We start from the raw sequence: 10,790 nt of genomic DNA on the forward strand, positions 1-10,790 counted from the left end.
AAAGATACAAACAAGTGTGTGTGTGTGTGTGTGTGTGTGTGTGTGTATGCGTGCGCGCGCATACGTGTGCGCGCGTATAAAACTAAGCCAGGCCTAGTGGTACATGCCTGTCCCAGCACTCGGGAGACAGAAGCAGGCGTGGTCTACAAAGTGAGTTCCAGGACAGCCAGGGCTACACAGAAAAACCCTGTCTTGGGGAGGTGGAGAGGGGGAGAAGAATCCTATAATCTAGGGGGTCAAGAGCAGGAGATGATGGCACCAAGCTGCTCAAATCCCCAATACTGACTAGCAGTATACCTAGAGGAAACTACTTCACATCTATGTGCCAATGAATGCCATATCTATAAAATGCTGAGAGTAAGAGAACCTATAACTGGCCTCTAATCCCAGTACTCACAAGGCTGAGGCAGGAAGATTTTAAGACCAGCCTAGAGTACATAGCATGACCATATCTTGAACAAAAATAGGGTATCTACATCATAAAAGTATAATGCAAAAAAGTGAATCAATGACACAGAATCTTTCCTGTACCACTGGGCACAGTGTTCAATATAAAACTGGTTTTATTTATTTATTTATTTTGGTTTTTTCAAGACAGGGTTTCTCTGTAGCTTTGGAGCCTGTCCTGGAACTAGCTCTTGTAGACCAGGCTAGCCTAGAACTCACAGAGTTCTGGGATTAAAGACATAGGCCACCACCGGCCAGCACAACTGTATATTTTAACAGATCAAACTGGGAGGTTAAGTAACTGGTCTTAAGAGCTAATAAGTAGTGATCCTGTGATTTATAACTAAGCTACCCACTTACAGAAACAGTAGCAGCTGATCCTACGAGTTTGGGCTGGCTGTGGTAGTACATGCTAACACCTGAGAGGCTGAGGCTGGAGAATCACAAGTTCAAAGTTTGTCTGGACTACACAAGAAACTATGACCCAGTGAAGGAGAGACAAAAAAAAAGGCTATTGTTTTCTTTTGTTAGAATATAACCTCCGCTAGCCTAGAACTCACTTATTGATGACCTTGAATTCCTGATCCTCAACTAAACTAAAATTCCCCAGTTTGCTTCTCGAATCAAACGTGCATGTGCCCCCACAGCCAGGGAGAACACTTTATTCAGCAGGGCAGAAAAAACAAAATCACAAAAAGTAAATTTTCCTTAGTAAGTTTTAAAAAGAGAAGCATAATTTCAATAAGCAACAGTCAAACAATCTTTGCAAAAGGTTTCTAATTTTTTGGCAGAAAGAACCCAAACAAGATAGTGGGTATTATTTTATACACATTCAACAAGAGCCTAAAGTCTCCTCTCAATGTCAGAAGTCTTCTAAATGTATTCCCTAACATAAGGCTACATGCTTCAACTTATTCTCTGGCACAAATGCACCTATAGGCAAATATTCTGCACCTACATTCACCAACTAAACTCAACCTCTACAGAATATGTAATTGTAAAAAAAACTAATAAATGAGAATTAAATTCAAGTTACATTACAAGTAAAAGGGCCAAAAATCATAATCAAGAATGCTAGTATCATGCCAGGTGGTGGTGGCACACGCCTTTAATCCCAGCAATGGGAGACAGAGGCAGGCAGATCTCTGTGAGCTCAAGGCCTGGTCTACAAGAGCTAGTTCCAGGACAGGCTCCAAAGCTACACAGAAATCCTGTCTTGAAAAAAAAAATGCCAGTATCAAAACCAATGTCATCATACAGCTTCAGACAAACAGTACATGCACCAGTCTTAGGTGAAAATTTCTACAGTAGCCAGGCATAGTGGAGCAGCCTGTAATCCTAACACTTAGAAAGCTGAGGAGGGAGGATTATGAGCTGGAGTTCAACTTGGACAACACAGTAAGACCTATCTCAGAACCAGGCAGTGGTGGTGCACACCTTTAATTCCAGCACTAGGGAGGAGAGACAGGCAGACCTCTGTGAGTTTGAGGCTAGCCTGGTCTACAGAGTGAGTTCCAGAACAAGTTCTAAAGCTACAAAAGAAACTGTCTTAAAAAACAAACAAACAAACAAAAAACAAAGACCTATCTCAGAAAAAGGGGGGGGCAGATTTTCACTGAGATGGCAGAAAAAAAATATAAGGAATTATGATACCATGGCTGCCACGAAAGGAACACCAGGGCCTGCTTCACTCCTTCTCTTTAGCAGCCTGTTTTCCTCAGCACTGTTTCAGCCTAACTTCCAGCCCTCACCAGATTTCTAGTCAACTACACTTTGCCCTGGAATAAACATATCATTGATCTAATGTAGCTAATGAGCTTTCAAAAAATAGTTACAGAAAATAAGCAAGTCTGAAAGGTAAGTGATGAAAGATAATTACAACCAAAACATAGTGTGATGAGGGGATTAGCTCAGCTGACAGAGTTCTTGCCTGGCAAGCACAAAGTCCTGATTTGATCTCTGGTACTGCAAAGACCAGGTGTGTTAGTTAGCTCATGCTTGTAATCCCAGTATTTGGAAGGTAGAAGTAACAGAATCGGGAATTCGAGGACATTGTGGACTACATAATACCTGTCTCAAAATGCAAAAAGAGCCAGTCGGTGGTGGTGCATGTCACTCGGGAGGCAGAGGCAGGTGGATCTCTATGCGTTCGAGGCCAGCCTGGTCTACAAAGCAAGTTCCAGGACAGCTAGGACTGTTACACAGAGAAACCTTTTCTCAAAAAAAAAAAAAAAAAAAAGTTGATCTAGAGAAGTATTTTATTAATTCTAAGAACAAGCCAGAAAGTACTTAACACTTACCTACAAACACAAAAGCCAAGACTAACTACAAGGAGGGGGAGGTCTGCAGCATCCAAAATAGCTGTTCCAAACACAGATGCCTGTCTGCATTCACACTGGGAAGGCAAGAACTGCAGCAGTGAACCACCAATGTTCTTCATGCAGTGGGAAGATCATCCTGGATTGGCCTGTGTTCGCTCACCTCTATCCTCCGTGACGGCCATAAGTCTTCCTTGAAAGTAGAAAGACTAACCCAAATGGCATCTAAGATTGCTGCTCTACGATAGCACATCTATATGTGCTATCTATAGCACATCTATAGTAACATCTGAACAATTCTTTTAATTCTTTTTATTTTTTTTTAATGAAAGACGAGTTCATGACTTTTCGTGCTGGGGTTTTTATTATCATCATCATCATCATCACCACATCTAATTATTGGCAGGAGAGGAAAGGAACCACAAATGACACATGAGACAATGCATGCAACAGCATACATGTGAGAATCAAAATAGAACTTGCAAAAGAAGGTTCTCCCATTATACCCAGTGGATCCTGGAATGGAACTCTGATCATCAGGTTTGGTGGAAAGTACCTTCACAATGCCTTTTTATTATTATTAATTTTGTTTGTTTTCCAAGACATGGTCTCTCTGTGTAGCCCTGGCTATCCTGGAACTCGCTCTGTAAACCAGACTGACCCAAGTCTGAGTTCCGCCTGCCTCTGCCTACTGAGTACTGGGATTAAAGGTGTGTGTCACCCACCCAGTTTATCTTGTTTAAAGCAATTTCACACACATACACTTTCACTATAAAGAAATATTAGAATACAGTCAACTATTGCACTCTGGTATAGCCTGAAGCCTTGGTCCTACCAAAGTGTTTCAAGCTTTACTAAAACTGGGTCCAGGGCTGGAGAGATGGCTCAGCAGTTAAGATTACTTGATGCTCTTGCAAAGGACCCAAGTCCAGTTCCTGGCATACACATGATGACTCACATCCATCCTTAACTCCAGCTCCAGAGGATCCCAACAGTCTTTTCTGAACTCCCACTTTACCAGGCACTGACATGGTGCACATACATATGGACAGGCAAAACATACACACCAAATAAACAAATCAGGGGGTTTAAAAAAAAAAAAAAAGGCGTCCCATAAAACCCTACTATAACCATATGTACCAGACCATTTGGGTAAGAATAGCAAACAGACATATATGACCATGTCTGGTTTTTTGTTTGTTTGTTTGTTTGAGACAGAGTTTCTCTGCATAGACCTGGCTGTCTGGGAACTACTCTGTAGACCAGACTGGCCTTGAACTAGATACCAGACTGCCTCTGCCTCCCCAGGAATTAAAGGCATGTACCCAACTCTGCCTCTGCCACCACCACTACCTGGCTCTGTCTGGCTGACTGGAGAGATGGCTCAGAGGTTAAGAGCACTGACTGCTCTTCCGGAGGTCCTGAGTTCAATTCCCAGCAACCCAGCAACCACATGGTGGCTCACAATCATCTGTAAAGAGATCTGGTGCCCTCTTCTGGCCTGCAGGCATGGAAGCTGAACACTGTGTACATAATAAATAAATAAATCTTTTTAAAAAAAAAAAGAATGTTAAGGAAAATCTGGCAGTGGTGGCACACAAACAAAAAGAATACTAAGGATTCAAACTCTCAGATCCTTCCTTATCCACTCAGCCACTAATCATAACTTCTCAAAAGAAAAAAGATAATTTTGGTCTGTGTTCTCTAGTTTTGTGAACTTCATGCAAGTTAGTTATCTCGGAAGAGGAACTTTGAGAAAATGCCTCCATCAGACTGGTTTGTAGGGAAGCCTGTGGAGGCATCTTCTTTATTAATGATTGAGAGGGCCCAGTACAGTGTGGGATGTGTAAAACAGCAAACTGAGCAAGCCATAAGAAGCCAAGAAGGAGCATTCCTTCAAGACCTCAGCCCCTCGCCAGGCGGTGGTGGCGCACGCCTTTAATCCCAGCACTAGGGAGGCAGAGGCAGGCGGATCTCTGAGAGTTTGAGGCCAGCCTGGTCTACAAGAGCTAGTACCAGGACAACCAAAAAAAAAAAAAATCCCTGATTTACTTAAATGACTGACAGACTTCGATGTGGAAGAATTAAGCTGAAATAAACCCTTTCCTCCCCAAATTGTTTTTGGTGATAGTGTTTTATCACAACAAAAGAAACCCTAACCAAGACATGGTCTCTCTGGTTTCATGAGCAGAAGAAAAATAACAAAGGGAACATCACTGGATGTCACCATAAGAAGACACACATTGTGGCTTTAAGGCCTACAGCCTTCAGAAGTCAACTGATCAAATGTAGCAATTTTGTCAGGCATGTCTGACTAGAGGGCCAAACAAGGGTAATAGAAGAAACACTCTCAGGACTAGGTGAATGAGGCACCTAAAAATTGTCTACTGCAGATTCAGACAAGGATTCCATGAAGGAATAGTATCTAAACCTCAGAGAAAGGCAGCATCCAATTCCAAACACGTATGCCTCTCTATATGCACATTGGGAAAATAAGAATTCCTCCACTCATCCTAAGGTAGCTCAATTACAAAAAAATTTTAAAAAAAAGGAAAAAATTTCAAAAGCTCTAATTAACCTGGGAGTGAAAGGCTAAAAAAGAAAAAAATAAAACAAACAAACCAACACCTGTAAGTTAGCCAGAGTTAGGGCATACTTCTGGACAAGGAGGTGGCCATGACAAGAGCTGACAGCCCTGGGCTTGAGGACGACTCTTCAGTTTGTTGCACCTTCGCATTGGCTTTGTTCTGAGTATGTTAAACCACAGGACAAAAACATCTATATCTTATTCCAAAATAACTTTATCAAGTTGGGACCTATCTTTAGAAAAAGAGAACTTGATATGATTTTTTTTCTAATTTCTTTAAAAGTGATATAGATAGACAAATTATAGAATTAAACTGTGCCATTCATTATGATACTGAATGAAGTCCATAAAAATTTGGATTCAGCATTAATAAAGCTTAATAAGGGATAAATTGAATAATTAAATTAATTAATAAATGATAAATAACCAAAAGAATGAAAGTCTTATTTCCTTCACATACACTGAATACATTACAAACTATACTGTATAAAGACATAAGCTTTTGCTCTTTTAGTAAAAATAAGCAGTTTATTTCAGTAACTGTGGTCATAGGTTTTTATCTTTTTTGCTTTGTATTTGTTTTATTGTTGTCGTTTTTGTTTGCTTGCTTCTTAAGACAGCCTTAGGATGTAACTCAGGTTGACCTAGAACTCAATTCCCAATCCTACTGCCTCAATCCCTCGAGAGTTGGAATTTAAGGTATGTACAACCACGTCTGTTTGAAGCCTCTATCTCTTAATTATCCCCAAGAACCATCTTACCAAAATACAGAATAATCAGTCATAATGTGAACATTTCTGAAACGTCAGGAGACAACCCAAAATGACTTTGGTGGACCCCAGGATTTAGCTTCAAGTTATGGTTCACACTGGTGCTCCCAGAACTTGAGAGGCAGAAGCAGGGAGATCAAGGCATTCAAGATCATTCTCAGCTACACAGTAAATTTGATACAAGAGAGAGACCCTGCCTCAAAAAAAATTTTAAAAAATAAACAAAAAAAAAGCACACAAGAATTAATCAAGTAGGGGCTGGAGAGGTGGCTCAGAGGTTAAGAGCACTGACTGCTTTCCAGAGATTCTGAGTTCAATTCCCAGCAACCACATGGTGGCTCACAATCATTTATAATGAGATCTGGTGCCCTCTTCTGGCGTGCATGTTATACATACAGACAGAACACTACATACATAATAAATTTTTAAAAAATCCTTAGAAAAAAAATCAAGTGAAACTTGTAAGAAAGAGGACTGGAAAGATGGCTTAGTGGTTAAGAGCACTGACTACTCTTCCAGAGGACCTGGGTTCAAGTCCTAGCACCCACATGGCAACTTACTCCAAGATGTGTCATTCTCACACAGACATACCTGTAGCAAAACACCAATACAAATAAAATAAAAATAAATTATACTTAAAAAAGTGTAGAAAAAAATAGAGACACTTAAGAGTCTCAATTACTGTAGCCTCACCCACCACCGAGTTCTTTATATGCCTCAATTCAATATAACCCTCTGCCAACTATTTCTTAGAGAAACATAATGGGGCTGGAGAGATAGCTCAGCAGTTAAAAGCATTGGCAGCTTTTCCAGAGGTCCTGAGTTCAATTCCCAGCACCCACATAATGGCTCACAACCATCTATGGGGTCTAATGCCCTCTTCTGGCATGCAGGTATATATGCAGATAGAGCATCATATACATAACATAAATAAACAGAAATAAGCAGCAACATTATAAAATGTTTCCAACCTTTTTCTTCATGACACACACAGCAATCTCCAATTCTTATCTGGCATTCATTAGGAGTCACTAAGAACCACCTAAAACAATAAATTCCACGCAGGATCTATCAAGTTCAGGGGACTATGTTACTTCTGCCTCTACATTCTTTTGCATTTTTCCAAAAGTTTGTTTCAAAAAATATATAATCTTAGCTTAGTTACCCACTAGAGTCTACTTCACTAATACCTTATAAAAAAGTAAGAAATAGCTCATTATCAAAGGATTTGATTTTCATGGACCAGCGAAATAGCTCAGAAGATAAAAGAAGATTGCTGTCAAGCCAGATGACCTGAACTCACTTGGGAATCATGTGGTGGAAAGAAAAAACTGACTCCTGAAAACTCTCCTTTACATGCCTTGCATGGCATGCGCATGTGCAGACTGAGAGACGGACATGCAGCGTAGATGCGTGGATAGATGGTAGGTAGGTAGTAGGTAGGTAGTAGATAGGTAGGTAGGTAGATAGATAACCTTTATTTAAATCTTGCTGCTCTCAGGGTTAGGGGGTGCAGCTCCATGGCAAGCACATACATGAGGCCTTGGGTTCAAAATTCCCAGCACTACAAAAGAAGGAAAAGAATAGTGAATCTCACTGATCTTACACACACACATTAAAAAATCAGAAAAACAAAAAATTCTATTATCTCTCTAAAATTCATAAAAGGCATCCTAAAATTGTGTAGAATTAAACTTTCAGAATCTGTATTTAAAGTCATACACCTACAAATTCTACACTCTGTGGAAACTTACCCAGCCCAGAATAACATCCAAGCCTTTTTTTTTCAACAAAGAATGACAGATTAGGATCATGACATTTGAACCAATGAAAACAAAATTAACAAAAACCCTTAGACCTTAATGTTTCCAAGTTGGAAAAGAGAAACATAATGAAACTCACAAAAGATTCATCTTCAATTTAATTATCTGTTTGAATAATTTCTACACACACACACACTTCTGAACTCTTGAGTAGAAAGAGACTAAACCACTAACCAAATATGAAAAGCAAAAGCAAAAACTGTTTCACAAGAAACTCCTTGGCTTCCCTTTGGATACTTCCTAGAAAAGACCCTGACAAGAACCTAAATTCAAAGTCTTGACAATCTTCCATCAGGCTTAATTAAGACTTAACACCATAGCAGAAAGTTCCAAAGAGGGCTAAAGAGTGGATCAGTATCAATCAGAAGAGAAGTGGAAGCAAACAAAATTTCCTTGCTACTTTTGCTAAAGTGATACAAACTTTGAAAAAAACAAATTCAGAAAAAAATATCACTTGTTTCCTTAACTTCTAAAGCCTACGGTGACAGAATATATATTTCTAAGAGGAGTTCCAAAAATCAAATGAAAAGTCATTGTATGTAAAAACTGACAAGGGGAAAAAGAGGAAAAAGAGAAGAGTTAACCGTTAAAGACAAAAAAAAAACAAAAAACAAACAAACAACAACAACAAAAACTTAAAGTGCATTTAATGGTCTGTCGGGATCATAGGGAAAAGTCACGTCTACACCTCTGCCTCAGTTTCCCTGCCCCAAATAGGCTAGAACGTGGCATTTCATTACAACGAACCAGAGGGCCTTGTTTCACAAGACTCCAGCGACTCAAAGGGGCCCTCTGAGGCTGGACTCGGTGGGGGGTCCCCAGAGCAACCGAGGCCTGACATCCGGAGCCCTGAGCAGGGAAAAATGAGAAAGGGAATAGGGTCTAAGGGTGCCAAGCTCCCACAATCTAGGTGTGACGACACCCGTCCAGGACACAACATCCCCTCTCTACAGAACCCAGCCGGCAGCCTCAGCATCTCTCTCCCTCCTTCCGGCTTCTTGCTGAGTTCCGGGCCGCCCTCCGGCCGCGCCCCCGGGCGCAACCACCTTTACGCCGAGCCGCCCGTCGGCCGCGCGCTCGCCCACCGGCCGGCGCCAAGGTCTCCTCCTGCCCGCAGCGGAAGGATGCAGGAGCGGGCCTGCCAGGCTCCTCCCGGGCCTACCTGCCAGACTGGTGAGAGCTCGGCCCGAAGGCCAGCAGGCGCAACGGGCTACGGACGGAAGGCGGGAAGAGGCCGAAGGAAGCGAGGGATCCGCTCAACCGCCCGGCGGGAGAAAGCGGCCAGAGCCCGGGGCCTCCGGAATAACTCAGTTCAGAACCTGGCACCGCCGCCGTCGCTGCCGCTGCCGCTACCGCCGCCGCCGCCACCGCTCTAGAGACATCAACCAAGAAGACGCCGCAAAAGATCACAGAATACACGAACGCCCAGACATCAAAGGAAGAGCGCCCAGCAATCGTTCAAGGAACTGCAGCCGAGTGCCGAACAATGCTCAGGTCTTGATGCAGGTCCGGCTGCCGTCCCAGGCATAAATAAACAAATCCAGATCGTAAACTATAGCGTAGAGTAAACTGTGTGTGCTGCTTCCATTTTCTGTTGGTGGTTTAAGTAATTTAGAGAACTAAAGTTTTGAGACGGGCGCACGCCTGTAATCCCGGCATTTTAGGAAGAGGAGAAAACATAAGGATTCAGAGTTCAAAGTGAGCATCAGCGATTTACTGTTGCTACACCACTCGAGAGTCTCTGCCCTCTAGCAGTTAACTACTTATATGTCCTTAAGTAGAGGAAAGACGTTGTACATTAACTCCTGAGGCTTCTTCTCCCCTACCCTCCAGCAGTTAACTACTTATATGTCCTCGAGTGGTGTAGCTACAGTAAATCGCATGCTCCTGTAAGCAACCCTCAGGTTAAACTCATTGACTCAAGCTAGACTTGAATGGAATTATTTATTTAGTCTGCCATTGATGCCTCATTTAGGATGAATAGGTGTTTTGTTCCTATCTATCCAGGAAAAGTCAGGCAACACTTGGTACCTCAACAGTTGAGAAAGAAAACCCCAGATGAGTTTGAGAGAAGTAAATGGTACAGTTCCTCTGTGGGTGTAAGACCTGCAACTGAAATTAAGCCACCTGAGGGTGGGGCTGGCCTGAGGACAGTTCTGATATTGCCATCCTTCCTCACGGGTTATAGAATAAAATGTCTTCTCACCAAGGTGCCATTGCTTTGTCCCTGCTGTGGTGATAAGACAGTAACTGCACTGCTGCTCCTGTGAAGGTGGAGTATTTGTGGATGAAAACCTCAGTGACTGTCTTTATATAAACCCTCCTAATGCTGCAACACTTTACAACAGATCCTCCTGTATGGTGACCCCAACCACAAAATTACTTTTGTTGCTACTTCATAGCTAATTTTGATATTCTTATGAATCATAATGTAAATATCTGGGTTTTACAATAGTCTTATTTGATTCCTGTGAAAAGGTCATTCAACCCCCAAAAGGGTTGCAACCCACAAGTTGAGAACTTCTGACCTATATGATACGGAGTATATGTCTCCTTGATACGGTGGCAGCACATTCCTTTAATCCCAGCACCTAGGAAGCAGAAGCAGATGGATCTCTTGAGTTCAAGGCCTGCCTGGTTTACAGGGCTAGTTCCAGGACAACCAGAGCTACACAGAGAAATCCTTTCTCAAAAAAAAAAAAAAAAAAAAAAAAAGATAAATGGGACCTAGCACGGGAGCACCACCCTCTAATGGCTGACAAAATAAAGTACATATACATATATATCCTTTATATATGTATGTATATATGATTTATTATGTATACAGTGTTCTACCTGCATGTAC

General features: G+C 41.7%; 1 protein-coding gene across 12 annotated transcripts in view; it reads right to left on the minus strand.

Annotated features, from left to right (window-relative positions):
- Ambra1 (autophagy and beclin 1 regulator 1) overlaps positions 1 to 9,247 on the minus strand; it is a 199,516-nt gene extending 190,269 nt beyond the window's left edge. For 8 of the 12 annotated variants that reach the window (XM_048428439.3, XM_048428451.3, XM_048428450.3 and 5 more), the window contains exons 1-2: positions 9,108 to 9,246; positions 7,598 to 7,686 (exon numbers count right to left, since the gene is read on the minus strand). The gene's annotated coding sequence lies outside the window, so the exon portion shown is untranslated. Of the gene's footprint in view, positions 1 to 7,425; positions 7,577 to 7,597; positions 7,687 to 9,107 lie in introns of those variants that run through there. The other 4 variants (XM_048428445.3, XM_048428440.3, XM_048428441.3 and 1 more) reach the window with 3 other exon arrangements.
- Positions 9,248 to 10,790: the final 1,543 nt, after the last annotated feature.

The sequence above is a fragment of the Myodes glareolus genome, chromosome 10 (genome assembly GCF_982192425.1).
Source record: "Myodes glareolus chromosome 10, mMyoGla1.1, whole genome shotgun sequence".
NCBI lineage: Eukaryota > Metazoa > Chordata > Mammalia > Rodentia > Cricetidae > Myodes > Myodes glareolus.